At 32.9% G+C, this 17,105-nt stretch overlaps 1 protein-coding gene across 4 annotated transcripts in view; it reads left to right on the top strand.

Annotated features, from left to right (window-relative positions):
- The window catches only part of LOC129914492 (uncharacterized), a 487,839-nt gene that overhangs the window by 387,977 nt on the left and 82,757 nt on the right, over positions 1-17,105 (top strand). The window lies entirely within an intron of this gene.

The following is a 17,105-nucleotide window of genomic DNA, read 5'->3' as shown; positions in this document are numbered from 1 at the left end:
TATACTTTTCTGAAGGTTTTTGGGTTACTGAACTCGAATCCGCAATCAGAAAAATTCTATTAGCCTCCGTTCTTGAAATATTACCGTTATAAAAAAAACCTTTTTTTGCATTTTATAACGGTAATATTTCAAGAACGAAGACTAATAGAATTTTTCTGATTGCAAATTCGAGTTCAGTAACCCAAAAACCTTCAGAAAAGTATATTTTGATTCTTGTGGCAAAAAAAGTTTAACTTGGTTGGCCAGTGTTGTTTCTGATTCAAAGACCTCTACTTAAATTTTAAATATCTCGGGCAATAAAAGAGATTTCGGAAAGATTTGAAAAAAAAATTGAAAGAATAAAACTAGCTTTTATATGCATTGTTACAAATTTATTCAAAATGAATTACTATACATAAAAACATAACCGCGAAAACAGCCAAAATTACGTTTTTTGACATTTTCTAACCGTAATATTTCAAAAACGAAGGCCAATCAAATTTTTCTGACTTCAGATTCGGATTCAGCACGCCGAAAACTACTAGAAAAGTATATTTTGGTTCGTGTGGCAAAAACCTTGTTGACCAGTGTTATTGTAGAAAATTATAAAAATAAGAAATTTATAAAATTCATTCATTCGTGGTTGTGGTTAAAGAAAACGTAAGATGATGAAATTTAAAGTACACTGAACGAAAAAAAGCTAATATTTTCGAAACTGGTTGCGATAGAAACTTTTTCTATTCGGTTTCAGAACTGTCAAAAGTGCATCTATCAGCCATTTAGGCTTATCCATTTTCTACCGGACACCCTGTATAAAAAATTATTAAAAAAAAAACAGCTCTAACGATTTTCGAAAAAAATTTGTCTAATAATTCCTTTTCATACCAGAAATAATTTGGCATACTTGGTTTTTTGTAAAAGATTTTATTTTATATGTATTTTTTTTTTTATTGCTTGAAAATATCAAATTTTAAATCCTAATTTTCTTGAATAAAAAGAGCTTTAACATTAGATTTACTTTAAGCATAAGAGCAAGTACGTGTGACCCCAGTCGTGCACTTTATTTCAAATAAAGTCAAGTTTTTAGAAAACTTCCCCTCCTGGCTGAACGGGGGGAATAGTCGCCACCCTCCTACACAATTTTTTTCTTCTCTTGGCCCAACCCGAGGGAAAAAATAAATTGAAGTTGAAATGTCTTTGTTTCAAAGATTTACTACTTTGGTTTATGTAAATTTAAGATACGAAACTATCAAAAATTAACCTATTTTCCACGTTGATTTTAAAATGTTCATCTTCAACATTTTAAAAATGATGACATTATGTCATCATTTTTAACTTAAGGCTTTTGGGTTTCCGCCATTTTTCATAGCCTGGGTTACCTTTTAAATAGGTCCTATCAGGTAAAATTTAGAAACTGTCTTTCAGACTCTTTCACTGCTCACTCAGGTGTTCCTCAAGGAAGCCACCTGGGCCCTTTTCTATTCATTCTCGCTATAAATGATGTAACATCATGCATGCGTTCGAGTGAAATTCTAATATTTGCTGACGACATGAATCAAAATAATTAAATCTAAAGATGATCACGTTCTTCTACAGAACGATATTAATAGTTTTAGTGATATTAATAGTTTTAGTGATGGTCTAACACTTAACCCAGTTAAATGCCAGACAATTACTTTTTCTAGGAAACGATTTCCGAGTGTTTTTGATTATTGCATTTTGCAAAAGCAACTTTGTCGGGTTGACCGTTTCAGAGACTTGGGTGTTCACTTTAGCTCAAATTTAGAATTCACTGAACACATCAATTACATTAGGTATAAATAAAGCGAACTCTATACTCGGTTTTATAAAACGTTGGGCAAAGGAATTTAATGACCACTATGTTACACTTTCCTTATATAATTGTTACGTTCGACCCCATCTTGAATATGCTTCCCAAGTTTGGACTCCATTTTATGAAATTCACAAAAATTCATAAGGTTCGCTCTAAAGGGACTTTTTTGGTCTGATCCTTATAACATGCCTCCATATGAACAAAGGATCCAACTTCTTCAGCTTCAAACTCTATATCAAAGACGAGTTAATAATGACCTAATATTTCTCCGTCAACTTCTTAATGGACATATTGATGCTCCCACCTTGTTAGCCTTTATCGGGATTAATTATCGCGGAGGGTCTCACCACCTTCGAAGATTTGAACTTTTAAACGTTGACTTCCATAGAACAAACTATGGCATACATGAACCTCTTAATCGTATGTGTAAACTTTTTAACTTAAACACAAATTATATCGACTTTAATATAAGTAAGGTGGGATTGAAAACAAGTTTTCGAACCAGTGCACCACTATCGTAATTGTTTTTCAATGTCTGTATTAATTTTATAATGTAATATATGTTAATTGTTAGTTTTGTATCGTAGTACCTATATATTTTTGTGCATGTGTTATTTACTAACCACTAACACATGCACTTATGATCAGCCTCTGATTGTAGATCGTAGCTTGGTCTAAGCTCACTACATCGGAAATTTCTGAAGTGTTAAAAACACAAAATCATTCCGAATAATAGTTAAATCAATGTAGTTTTCATAGATTTTACGTTGTTTTATGGTGGCTTTTCCTTCAGCGATCACGTTGTGTTGTTGTGTATTTAACTTATGTTGGTCACACCAAAATGCTGCCGGACAAAATTATTCTTTTCAAACTCTTCAAGATCTTTCTAGTAAATTTCAAACTTTTCGCCATTTAAAATTGTCTACCAAGTGTTTGTCAACCAATTTTAGTCTTACTTTTTGCGATGCCACTTTTGGGAGTATTGTGTAACAAACGGTGTCAAAAAGTTAATTATACATAATTACTTTCGGTTAGGAATTAAACTTATAAAATAAACCAAACGAGTTGACTTTTTTTCATTTTTTTAACACTTTGGGTCGAATTTAACCCATGTTGGTCACATCAAAATGCTGCCGGACGAAATTATTCTTGACTAACTTTCCAAGGGTTTTCTGTTGATACACCTTACAACATTCTTTAGATGACTTGACTTCTTTCATTTTTAACACACTTTTGAGTCGAATTTAACCCATGTTGGTCACACCAAAATGTTGCCAGACTAAACGATTCGTGCCTAACTCCCCAAGACCTTTCTATTGATATGCCTTAGAACATTATTTAGATAACTTGATTCATTATGTCGTTGGCTCTTGGTCTAATATGATTACTGGTCCACTGAAAGGTTGCTTTAAGACGAGTAGCTGAGTTTGCTGCTTCTTGTTTTCTGAAGATGTCTAAGGCATCAGAAGGGCTTGACCTTAGCGCACCGCTTATGCACATACTAGCTTACCTTTGGACTTTGATAAGCTTTGGCATAATTGCTCCAAATTTTTGAAAAATTTATTTTTTTTAAATTTGTTTCCACTAGTCGCCGCACTGTGCGCCCCCTAACCAAAATTCTCAAATTTAAAATTTGTTCCTTCGTACAAACTACCAGCTCTAACATTCTACCAAGTTTCAAGATTCTACGATAGTTAAAAGTGCTGTACAAAAATTGATGAAAATTCAGCGAAGAGCTTTAATTTTGAGGATGTTTTTTTTCAAACGTCAGTAATTAAAAATACTTTTACCTCTATTGGTTAAAAATTGCCGCTGTTGCCGTATTGATTTTTTAAAATTTTTTTGAAGATTTTTGTGAACAAAAAAATTTTTTACCGATTGATGCCAAAAGATTGTCTATGAAATTAAAGGAAAGCAAACATATAGGGGCGATTTTCTCACAAATTGACTTCAAACACAAAAAAAATATTTGACCACAACGGCAACACTTACAATATTCAAATATACATTTTTAGAAGCTTATTCATGTTTGTAAAATTAAAAATCAGTAAATTAAATGAAGCGTTTTTGAAAAACTTAAACTCAGAATTTTGAAAAAAAAATTATTGCAAAAAAAATTAACATGTCGTTTTTAGAACTTGTAATAAAATATGCATGTTCAACGTTGATTTAATGTTGAAAAAATTAACATGAAACTTATTCAAAATAAAATTGAAACATCGTAAGAAATGTTTTTATTTTTGTCGGACTTCAGCTTTTTTTGCATTTTATCACTCTAATTTTCAACAGTGAGATAGCACGTTGGTAAAGCATTCGCCTAGTAACCCAAGAGTTGTAGGTTCGCTGCCCAGCGGCTGTACATTTTTTTCTTTTTTTTTAATAACTTGATGCTTTTTTTTTAAGTTGAAACAACTTTGATTTAAAGATGTTTTTTAACGGTAAACCACTTTAAACTAACGATGTTCTACATTGATTTTAAAATTTTTGTCTTCAACGCAAAATCATTACGAAAAAAAGTTGAATCAGTTTTCGTTGATTTTAAGTTGTATTTTCCCTCAGTGTAGGTGTGTCAACGTGACGTTTACATAGCAGTGTCAACGCGTTGACTCACAAAACTATGTTGATCACACAGTTTGACACAAGCAAAAATTTAAATTTTCCAAAAATATACGCAGTGCACTTTTAAGATAAAAGTCTTAAATTAATTCTGATAACATTGTTCAACAAATATAAATGCAAAATTATTAAAGTTTTGTCGAAAAATTAGAAAAAAAAATAAAAAAGTTTAGACATTTGATTTAAAAAAAATCGAAAAAAATCAATATGGCCACCTTCAAACGCTTATAGCATAGGAACGCCGCACCCAATGTTAATGGTTATGGTCTTAAAACGAAGCTTAGAATATAAAAATAGTTTTTGGTTTTTCGAAAAAAAAATGATAAAATGAGAACCCCTTCCTTCAAAACGGTACATCATTCAAAAAATCGCCCTACAAAAAATTTTCCCAATCCAACTTTCTATGCAAAAAACAATGTCAATCTGAAACGATGACACGGTATTAAATTCTGCCCCGTCAACGCTGGGACAGGGTCATTGCGATGACACCCAGTCGTAAAACCATGTCAATGCGTCCCAATGGCATTGACAGAGAGATTACACGGTCAACGAAAATAGTCAATGCGTTGCCCCAAAAATGTGTGCCAACGCGAGTGACATCGTACCCGTCAACGCAATGACAGCAGTCTTCGTTGATGATCACACGACGTGACACTCTTGGGGCAGATTGTGACGTCATTTTTACGTCAGACAGTCAACGGGTTGACCGATTTCGTTGACTGTGTAATCATAGCTTAAGTACCTACAAAAAATCCAACAAATATAATTTATTTAAAACATTGATTAACTGGTTCGCAACAATGTTTTTAAACCCATTTTCGTCAAATTAAAGTCTAAGGATGAATGGTTCAAGTTAAAAAGTTTGCTCATGCGACTAAGAGGCTCATTAATACCATAGTTTGTTCTATGACAGTCGATATGTAAAGGTTCAAATCTTCGTAGGAGGTGAGATCCACACGGATAATTATATACTAATACAAGCTAATTGCTAATAGATCAGGAGCGTCAATTTGGGAATTAATAAGTTGATGAAGAAAGATTAAATCATTATTAACACGTCTCTGTGCTAAAGATTGCATCTGAATAAGTTGAATGTTCATATGGTGGCAAGTTATTAACGTTTTTTTTTTCAAAATTCTGAGTTTGAGGACCATTTTTTCAAAAACTCTTCATTTAATTAAGTCGTTTTTAATTTTACAGATATCAGAGCTTCTGGCTTTTTAAAAATGTGGTTTTAAATACCTATGGTTGGTGTTGCCGTTGTATTTAAAATATTTTTTTTGTGTTTGAAGTCAGTTTGTGAGAAATTTTAATTTATCGCTTAAACAATTTGAGATTGTCCCCTATATATTTTTTTTCCTTAAATTGTCTTGAAAGTCTTTTTTATCATTTAATTTATGATGTTTAAGCAAAAAAAAAAATTATTTTCTTCAAAAAAAATAATTCATTTTAATTTATAAAATAATACGGCAACATCGGCAATTTTTAACCTGTAGAAGTTAAAGTATTTTGAATTACCGGCGACGTCGTTTGAAAAAAAAAAATCATCAAAATCAGAGCTGTTCGGCCGGGTTCCCTAAAAATTTGTTTTAGTTACTCCACTACTAATGTCATGCGTTTTTAAAGTTTTACTAGAAATTTATTTCGAATTTAATGTATTTCGGTTCAGTAAGTAAAATAAAAATACAAAAATTAATCATTTTTATCAAAAAACAAAACCGACTTCCATGGATCAAAACAGGGTTTTGTGGTTTTCCTAATAGTTTCTATGGCTATAACTGAACGAAATTGAAATAGGACCACAATTTATTATCAAAATTGGTTCACTCAGTCCAACGTTATACGGTAACAAGCATAAAAAAAACAGACGAATTAAAAACTTCCTCCTTTTTGGAAGTCGGTAAAAATTGTATGAATTTGTATGTATTTATGTACGAATAATTTATAAACTACCTACAGCTGCTAGAAAAAAACAATAGTCTGGAAGATTTTTGAGTATTGGGCAGTGTTATAATACAAATATTCACTCCCATTGACATAACAAAAAAAAAATAAGCTGAAACTGAAAAGCAACTGTATTTCATTATTTGTGAATATATGTATGTAAGCCACAATAACATATATTCATCGAAAAAAAAAAACAATTTTAGTGTAAGCAGTTAAATTTATTTGGAATATGAATCCGATTAACACCGTTTTCGTTGCGTTATGCAACAAACTAACTTTAAACGGTTTTTGTAGCACGTTTTGGCTGCTGAGTGTCAAAACCTGACTTTCATACTTTCATAGTTGCATAATTTTTGTTTTGATAAATTATTTCCTTCTAGAATTTTTTTTTTCATGAAACGATAGATACATAAATACTTATTTCAATATATGTATATAATTTTTCACGATCACTTCGAAGCTTAAATATATACAAAGAACTAGTTTAGCCAGCTACTAGCTGTACTTTGAGTTGCTTGGAAAAAAAGCATGCATCTAGTTGGTATAAAAACGTGCGTTGACTCACTGACCGGAGACCAAGCTGAGAATAAATGTTACCTAATTGTTTTTACTGCTGCGTTTTTATTCAGTTGATTCTTTTTGTATTGGCATTCGGTTTATTATAGTACATACATATATTGAAGTATGTTTGCTTTTTTCTCTGTCAGCCAGCTGCTATTTGTCAAAAAGAATTCAACGAGTTTGTGTTCATGATGCATGTCTCGTCGAAGGAAACTAGTTAAGTTTAAAATTCACTCATGGTTAGACGTCACATGTGCTTCGTTCCAAAGTTTTTGTTTTCTTTTTATATAAGAAAATGTATCGTCGATATTCATTGATTGATCCGTCATCAGCACCATCAAGACTTTCCATTTTAAAAAAGAACCTTCCACAGCGCACACCTCCGCCTTGTGTTTTTGTAGATCATGTTCCAATGTCCGAAGTCACCCCTCTACACAGAAAATCGCGATCTTTACACTCTTCGCCGGTTAACCGAAAAAAAGACTCTTCTCCAAATGGTTTAAAATTTACTCAAAAAGGAAGTCCTTGTAAAAAAAGCAATCATGCGAGTGCAGTGAATTTCTTTGAATCTAGTACAATATATGCTCCGGTGATTCAACATTCTGATCAAAGTTCGTCATATTCGAATCATTTAACAGTTCAATCGGTTCACGAGTGTTTATTAATGCGAAGGCGAGAACAGTTTGTAAGTCTAAAGAATGAAGGATTAAAACAATCTAGTAAAATCACCACTCCAGCCAAATTCTTTAATATTGACATACATACATACCTATCAAATAGTCCCATCGGGTTAACACTTCACTGAAAAATGTGAAAAAAAAATAATGGAATGGCTGTAACTAATAGTCGGCCTAGAGTGTAAAGCTGCTAATTAGCTTTTACACTCGTGACAAAATTATTAAAAGTTATTTTTTTTTTAAGTAAAATATATAAAAATGTTTTGAATAAATTCAAAACAACATATATGTACATAAAGTTATTCCTTAGATTTCATAATATTATAAAATAAATAAATTGACAAGATTTGAAAGGTTTTTGTATTTTTAATAGATTTTTGAAATCAGTTGTATCTTGTATGTGGGCTTAGCAGATTTACTTTCACTCTAAGCCTTCGAAATGTGTCTTATTTTATGTTTCACCCGAGTGCAAGGGACTAAATTAATATAGAAAGTTACTTTTTCTAGAGTGGGAACTAATTTCACCAGGGTTCGGATTTTGTTCTCTTATGACATTTCACCGAATGTAATCTTTCGGGATTTTCCGTTGCATTTAAACGCAAAAATGTTTCCTAGATTTTTACTCCTACGTCGCCCTAGAATTGGGTTGCCGTATATGCTATTGAAAACCTATGTCAATTCTAGGGTGACGATATATCGATCACTTTGATGAACTTTACCATTTATATGACTTTTCATTGCCACGGAAGCAAACAAATTTCCAGTTTTTGCGTCAAAATAATACCATTGTATATATATTCCTATAGTACTCTCATGAAGCAGAATTTTCTGTTTTGCGTGGCACCGGTGGGATCGCTAGTTTATTTTAAATTTGAAACTTTTGCAGAAAATTGAAGGGCAGATCTACCAAAAGATGTCGCTAAGAAATTTTCTTTGATTGATAGTACTATAGAAATATGTATAGTATATACAGGGTGATTCAGGATAATTGTGCTAGAGCGTGTAGGTTGAGTTGAGACAAGAAAAAAATCTATTCCCCTTCGTTAAGCGGGGAGGGGCAATTAAAAAAAAATGACTTAATTTGGAAAATCAACGGTTACACCACAATAACGTGCTATACCTTTTTGTAAAGCCAAAACCCTAGTCCTATGTAAGAACTAATTTGTTTTCAAAATGTAATGTAATTAAGTACTAATTTAGTTATTAAAATTCGATGCTCTTACTTATTTTCAAACAAAAACAGAAAACTGGATTCAAAAACATCTTGTCACTTTAGAGAAATTAACAAAAAACCAAAACTACTTTTTTCTAAAAAAACCTCTTTATTCTCTTATTCTCTATTTTTACGTGGCTGGACTTGTTGATGAATTAATTTATGAAACATTACCCATTCCTCAATTATTTTTTAAAACTTCAGACTTAAATAAGGATACAATAAAGTGATACAGTATTGGATTAACCCTAAATTGATAAACTTTTTTCATTGATAATATTTCAAAACTTACCTGAGAATTTTTCTTACTATGTCTGGGGTGCTCGTCGCCTATGGATTCTAGATGTAAGGACCTTAAAGCAATACAATTGTTTTATTTTAATGACAATAAAATAATATTTGCTCAAGCAGTTCATAATAAAAAAAAAGGACTTTTTATCATACCTATTCTTTGATTTTTAAAGGTTTCAAGAGAATCATTTTTTCCTAGATAACATTTGAATTCTTTTCCTTAGTATTTGCCTTTTCTTGTCATTGGTTTATCTGTTGGATGTACGATGTTAATTTTTATGCAATTTTCATTAAAAAGTTGTGATTTTATTTTAAATTTTGATTTTAAAAATTAATTTTTCAAAAACTGTGGCTTTGTTTAAATTTCTTATAAAGGACTATGGTTTTGGCTTTACAAAAAGGTACGTTATTGTAGGTGTGACCGTTGATTTTTAATAACACGGTGTAACACTCAAAATATACGCGGGCGGAGACCTATCAGGTTTTGTAGAGCTAGTCGCACTGATTGCGAAACGGTATTTGAAAATCCCCTAACACCCCCAAAATCTGGAGTTACGGGCAAAAAACGGATTTTTGGACCTTCACCCATTGAAAAAATTCTAGCTTCGACAATTTTTTACCCATTTTCGATTTTTTTACAGTAAAGGTACGTTAAATTGATGGTTATTTATTAAGTATGTAATGGTGAATCTTATGGTGGTCAAAATAAGTCATATGGGTGAAATGTGGCTTTTTTTTGTATTAGAAGTGCGACGGAGAAAGTGACGTGATAACCGCCACTTTTTTCTTTGATAATCCTGAGGACTCTCCAGCCTTTGGTGTTTAAATCGGTGTTTTGTTTTCCAAGCCGATTTAGAAATATGTGTTTTGTGAGGTTATCGTCTTCCGGGATTTATGTAACGCAATAGTGTTGCTTGGATATATCGTTGGCCTGAGTCACACGTAGTTTTGCGTTCTTCCATTGTTTTATTTTTTCTGCTGTAGACATGAGCCATTTCTTGGTCTCTGTGTCCTGACAGGTAAACGAAAGCCATCCGTCTCTGTCCGAGACAGCTACAAACTTAATTGCTGGACAGTTTTTATCTGTTTTGTCCATTTCTTTCAGAACGCTCGTTCTGACCAGTTTGGTTTCACGCTCAGTAAGTGTTTGTAATGGGTGGAGAAAGTGCATAATCGCAACCTTATATTGGGCTGTGGCATCCCGATAGGAGCCTCCTGAGTGCTTGGTCGTGATTGATCATCTTCTTTTCCAAGGTTGGATCCAATTTTTAGCGGCACTGCTGAGTTTGTCTTTACTAGTGCTTGGGCTGAATCTGGTCTTCTCGTGAGCACGATGCTTCTTCAAGGCTGCTCCTGCAGGGGAGTTGTCAGTTGACCGTTCCCTTTTGCTCTTGTTTGTTGCTTGCACTAATATGCCTGCCTTCTTATCTGCTAGTTCTTTTGCGTATCTAGCTTTTTCCTGCGCCTTGCTTCTTCGGGCTCAATGCCGTCTCTGATCTGGGCAGCTATACGTCGCCTCTGAGCCCCAGTGAAATAATCTTTCTGCTGGGGTGAGCATCTAGATTGCCCTTTGCATTGGGAACGGGCACGGTTTCTGTATATGGGGGTGGTTCGATGAACTCTATGTCCATATCAGTCCCTGTTGAGCGGAGTAGAGATTCTGTGATGCTTTTTTCTTTTCAGCTGGGGTAGGACTCAGCGGGGCCAGGGTGAATCCGAAGAAAGCAACTAAAACTCGGCTTTTAAAAGTCCAAATAACACACAAGACCAATTTTTATTTAAAAAAATAAATATTTTTATTTTTCAAAATTCTTTTAACAGTTTTTAAGTATAAATTATTAATTAACCACACCACTAACAAGTTATTTCATATAACCTACAGTGGAAATAATATTCCCGCCGTCCGTTTGCACTTCAGGCAAATAACCCTAAAATGGAAATTAATTTCTCGCCGTCCACTTTCGTTTTAGGCAAATAACCCTAAACCGTCCGCTTACGCTTCAGGCAAAATGAATGGAGATAATACTCCCACTGCTTCAGGCAAATTAATGGAACTTAAGTCGCCGCCGCCGTCAGCTTTCGCTTCAGACAAAAATAGCCTTTTGCTAATAAATCGAAATTAATTTCCCGCCGTCTGCTTTTCGCTTCAGACAAAATATTTAAATTAAAAATTCCTTTTGAAAACGCCCTTATCGCACTTCGCAATCTTCGGCTAATTTCAGGTCTTTATATTTATAAGCTTTCATTGTAAATCGGTAGCTAGATAGAAGACAAATTTCAGTGCATTTCTTACATTTACTTATAATACTATTGGTAATAACTAAATATAAACTCTACCGCTCATAACTTAAAACTACATACGGAAACAGATACACATTTTTCTTTTGTATTGTGCACTGCAGTAAAATAATAACAATAACATATTTCTGTGCATAACAAGAACAAGAATTGGGCGTGTGCGCCCCACGATATGCAACGATTTTTCGGCTATGACTGCAGCTGTAGAATCTCGATGTAGCATCCATTGAGGGGTTTTCTGGGTTTTCGGTTGTTATTAGTTGGCTTAGTTTGGGGGTGATTTTGTAACTTCGTTATAATTCTTCATCTGACTCCGTTATTGTGTTGTCTATCAGTAAATGATTTTTGGAAAGGGGTGATAAGGAGGAAGGGAGGGGAGGGGGTGGCTGCATCTTAGCTTCGTACCTCCTCATAGGGAATGTTTAGTCCCAAGTCATTGACATCTACTAAGCCTCTACACCGCGACAAGGTGTACAGCCGCGCAAAGGTTGTAATTATGTACAAACTAATAAACAAACACAAGAGTACGAGGACTGAGTATAATCTACCATGGATGTGCAAAAAATATAAATTACACACAAAAAGACAAGCATATTTTGACGCAATTCACGGAGCTGGGAATAAAATCCCTAAGGAAGACGATGCCCAGGAGACTTAGGGAACACAATTTTGGGACTTATTCAGCAAGAAAAGTACGAATTAACCTATTGAAAACATGTTGAAAACCAGTGTTGGCACTAATCGATTACGTAATCGATTACAAGTAATCAGTTTACATTTGTAATCAGTAGTCTCGATTACATTTGTAATCAGTAATCAGTAATTTGATTACTGATAACATTGCAAATAGTGAAAGGTGAAACCAACCATATTTTAATAGAATGGAATTCAAGTTTACATCTTATTGCATGCTTTGTAGTTCCCAAACACTTTTTCCAATTTTTTTTTTCGTTTTTTCGGATTTTATTGCGAATATTGGTAGATTCTAACTGTTGGCTGCTGTAGCCTTCTTGATGATGGTTCGAGAATAAATTCTTCTTGTTCTACAAGAATTTCTTTTGATGTGAAATGAAACGTTGATTCAACTATTTTTTGGAATGATTCTGCGTTGAAGACGAAAATTTTAAGATCAAAGTAGTTTAAAGTGGTTTGTCGTTATAAAACATCTTTGAATCAAAGTTGTTTCAACTTTGAAAAAAAAGCATCAATTTATAAAGCAAAAGGAAAATTAGCAGCCACTGGTGATCGAACCTACAACTCTTGGGTCTCTAGTCGAATGCTTTACCAACGTGCTATCTCACTGTTAAATATTAAGGTGATAAAATGCAACAAAAGCTGAAGTCCGACAAAATGAAACAAAAATTCTTACGTTGTTTCAATTTTAATTTAAATATGTTTCATGTTAGTTTTTTCAACATTAAATCAACGTTGAACAGAACATATTACATTTTACGTTGCGTTTTTTCCCTCAGTGTAGTGTTCTGGAACCCCATCTTGTTGATAATATGATGCACTAAGGTAAATCGATAAAATATCCTAGATAGGATCTGCTAAATCATTTTACAACACTTCCATCAATAAATATTCGCAATTAAAATTAAAAATTAATTTATAAAGCAAAAGGAAAAATTAGCAGCCACTGGTGATCGAACCTACAACTCTTGGGTCTCTAGGCGAATGGTTTACCAACGTGCTATCTCACTGTTAAATATTAAGGTGATAAAATGCAACAAAAGCTGAAGTCCGACAAAATTAAACAAAAATTCTTACGTTGTTTCAATTTTAATTTAAATATGTTTCATGTTAGTTTTTTCAACATTAAATCAACGTTGAACAGAACATATTACATTTTACGTTTCGTTTTTTCCCTCAGTGTAGTGTTCTGGAACCCCATCTTGTTGATAATATGATGCACTAAGGTAAATCGATAAAATATCCTGGATAGGATCTGCTAAATCATTTTACAACACTTCCATCAATAAATATTCGCAATTAAAATTAAAAATCCCAAAAAAACGGGATCTAAACTGCATAGAAAATCAAGGAGGGGACCCTTGATATTTTTTGTAACTGCATTCAAAATTAATATTATCTCAGGGACGTATCGAGAGGGTGGTGTGGGTGGCTTCCCCCCCCCCCCCACGATTTTCCGAGTCGGCAAATCAGTCGGCAAAAAATTAATCACCAAATCATTTTTGTGTACGTACATGAGTATATGTATTTAAAATCTGGCTAGCTCGTGTCGAGTACGAGTTTTGCCGAGTCGGCAAATTATTCGGCAAGTTGATCGCCAAATAGTTTTTTTTTTAACGTACATGCATAGGTGGCAGGTGTATGTATTTAAAATCTGGCTAGTTCGTGTATCGTACGAGGTACGATTTGCCAAGTCGGCAAATTAACCGTCAAATCATTTTTCTTAACGTACGTACATATGTGCATTTAACATCTGGTTAGCTTGTGTGGCGTCCTGTAGGTAATCATGGTTCCAAATTCTTCACATTGGAATTTTATCCTTTTCCTTTAGCATTTTGATAGAATAGAACCTACAAATACGTTAAATTAAGAAAAGAATTCTAAAAAAAAATTTACATTACGAACCCTGAACCCTTGGATTTTGATTTTATCAGTTCTTTTTATTTTTGCAAAAACGTCATGTTCAAACTAAAAAATTTTATAGAAAATGTAGAAATGGAAAATTTGTACGTTTTTGATGCTTCATTATTGATTCAAAGCACAATATAATCATTTCTACAAATAAACGATGATGACACTCAAATAAATGCATTTAAAAAGTTCATCTTCATTTGCTGAAAAATTAAATATTAATCCTGAAAATGATTTTTTGAAACATCATAGAACTCGTCGGTTTCCAAAGAGAATTGATGAAAATCCTAAAACCGCTTCTGTTTTTAATTTGGAAACATTTTATAGGAAAGAGTTCAAAATGGTTCTTCAAACTTTTACGTCAAGCGTAAAAGATAATTTAACCATTTTTGAACCTTTTTTTTTTAATTTAATATACGCGATTCTAAGAGCCAATGCCATAATAGAACTAGTCGAATCTATTGTGAAATTAGATCCTATTTTTTTTTAAGAAGATGTGGCATGCTACCTACTTCTCTGAATTGCAAAATCTCTTTTTTCTTGCAAGGAATGCTCAAATTTCGACAACATTACCAAAGAGGTATTTAAACTAAGAAATGTAATTCCGTTAGCCTTCAAGTTAGTTTGCTATAAAATGTTTACCGCTCCTATGACGTCAGCTACTTGTGAGCGGTCATTTAGTAAACTTAAAAGAGTTCTCAATTATTTGCGTACAACCATGGGTGAAGAAAGGTTGATGCTGCTATATTCCTCAAAAGATATAGTGATTAAATTCAACTAAGCGGGGTTGTCGAAAAATGGACATTGTTAAAATATCGCAGGGTAAGACTTTAAATTAAAAGTCAATTTTATGTAAATATTGTATGTTAATTGTTTTGAAATTAATAACTTTAATTTTAAAGACTCAAACCAAAGACTCAAATTTTAAAGACTACAAATGTTTATGTTTTTTCTGTTATATATTATTTTAATAATAAAATGCTTAATCGTGAAAATTAAAGTTTTATTTCTTTTTTTCTCTAAAACTATGATTGCCAATAATATTAAAAAAAAATTTCGGATGCAGTCGGCAAATTCATAAACAGCCCTATGATGGTAGCCGATCGGAAGAAAATTTTATCCGATTTGTACGAATTTTTTAATTTTCATATGATTTTAACCCTTCCGACAGTAAAATCGGACGGGTCTACGAAAAAAAATCGTAGGTGTGTTGAAAATTTAAAATACATGCGATGCTATGCAGTGAACTGTCAAAATATTTGCGACGGGTTGTGTTTTGCGTTTTTTTTTCTTTCCAATTCTTCCCGACAGAAAATCAAACGTGAAATATTATCCGAAAAATATAAAAACCAAAAAAATAGGAAAATGAGTGCGTTGTTTGACGCCAATTTTTCTTCTCAAATTCGGGTACCATGAACACAAGAATCTTCCGATCGGAACTTTTCTCCTATCGGATATTTTTCCGATCGCCTACCATCATAGGGCTGAAAATGAATCGACATTTCACTGAATCTCACCCCCCCTCCATGGCTTAGACCCTTGTATTATCTAAAATAAAAATATAATAAATGTTTTATTCTTAGCATTTAAAGACTAAAACAAAAAACACATCCTTTTATGATTTCAACTGATGGATATTTTCCCAAGTATCTTAAAATGTATGAGTTTTCTGGTAAACCACTTTTTTGTTTATTATTATTTTCCTCATAAGAATAAACTAATAAAACACTATGTTTATGACACATTTCTCGAAGAAAATTGGCGTCAAATTAAAAATTATCATGGACAAGATAAAATGAACAGGAAAATGTAAAAAGGAATAATTTTTCCTCTTAAAGCCTGGTACGCTGTTCGCGCAAAATTTTAGCTCCCATACAAATTATCGAAAAATTTTATCTCAGCTAAAATAAATCCCATAGAAATTATCGATAACTTGTATGGGAATTTTATGTCGGCTAAAATTAAGCGCGAACAGCGTACCAGGCTTAAAACTGGGTTTCCCCGAATGACGAACTCAGACTTCATGTAAATGAGCTTGAGTGTATTAGTGACCTTTCTTCGCCATAGATCTCTCACGTTCAACGTCATCTCAACTCAGTTCTCTCTCGGTGTCTTCATTTGCATTCTTTTTCCCTTTCTAGAAAACCAAAGCCATAAAATTGTAGTAAGGTAAAAAAAAAAAAAAAAACAACATAAAGGAAATAGCCAAAAAGGATTGCATGTGTATAGATTGGAGAATCGTTTTGCATTGCGCAACCGAATTCACTTGTGTTTTCGTTTTCCGTTGGATTTCAGTATTGAATTTTTCTATCTTTCTGCGCATCTACACTTAGGAGCAAAAAAACGGAATCAAATAAATTATATTATATTAAAAACAAAAATTGCCATGGATAAAATATTTTTATTCAAAGTCTCATGGTCTCATTTTAAAGCTTGTATTTTTTACTTTGAATTGTTGGTAAAAACATAAAAATGCATACCATAGTGTTACCGCTATCTGTCAATAAATTGCACTTCATTTTTGTCTTAATGTTAAATTTTCCAGATACTCTCTGTTTCAATTTCATTCTTTTTTTTCCAATGATAGTATTAGCGTTGTCTGTCAATGAATTGCACTTAATTTTTTTTAAATGTTAAATTTTCCAGATAGTTTGTGTTTTAATTTCAGTTTTTTTTTTTGTACATACTTCATTTATGTTGGATGGGTGGAACCAACTAACGGATTTTTGAGTTCTTAGCATTGACTTAAAGCTTTTGTTTCAAGCTTTTCAATGGTACCATTAACATTCATGTATGTCGATTACTTCACGACCAATTATCGTTTTTACAGAACGCAAAATTTGATTCCATTTTTTTGCTCCTAAGTATATTTATACCTAAATCACTTGGTAGGCGTACTTGAGTGAAATTAAAATCTCTTTTTTCTTGCAAGGAATGCTCAAATTTCGACAACATTACCAATAGCCCGGGAGCCAGCGTCATTATTCAATGTTAATGATGATAACGCTTAAATTATTTTTTTATCTGTAGTTTAGGCAAATGTAATCAACAAAATCGATGCATGCCACCTCAACAGTGGGGCAAT

This window comes from Episyrphus balteatus, chromosome 3 (genome assembly GCF_945859705.1).
Source record: "Episyrphus balteatus chromosome 3, idEpiBalt1.1, whole genome shotgun sequence".
NCBI classification, from domain to species: Eukaryota; Metazoa; Arthropoda; class Insecta; order Diptera; family Syrphidae; genus Episyrphus; species Episyrphus balteatus.
The sequence above is the reverse complement of the archived record's forward strand: the minus strand, read 5'-3'. Positions and strand labels throughout refer to the sequence as shown.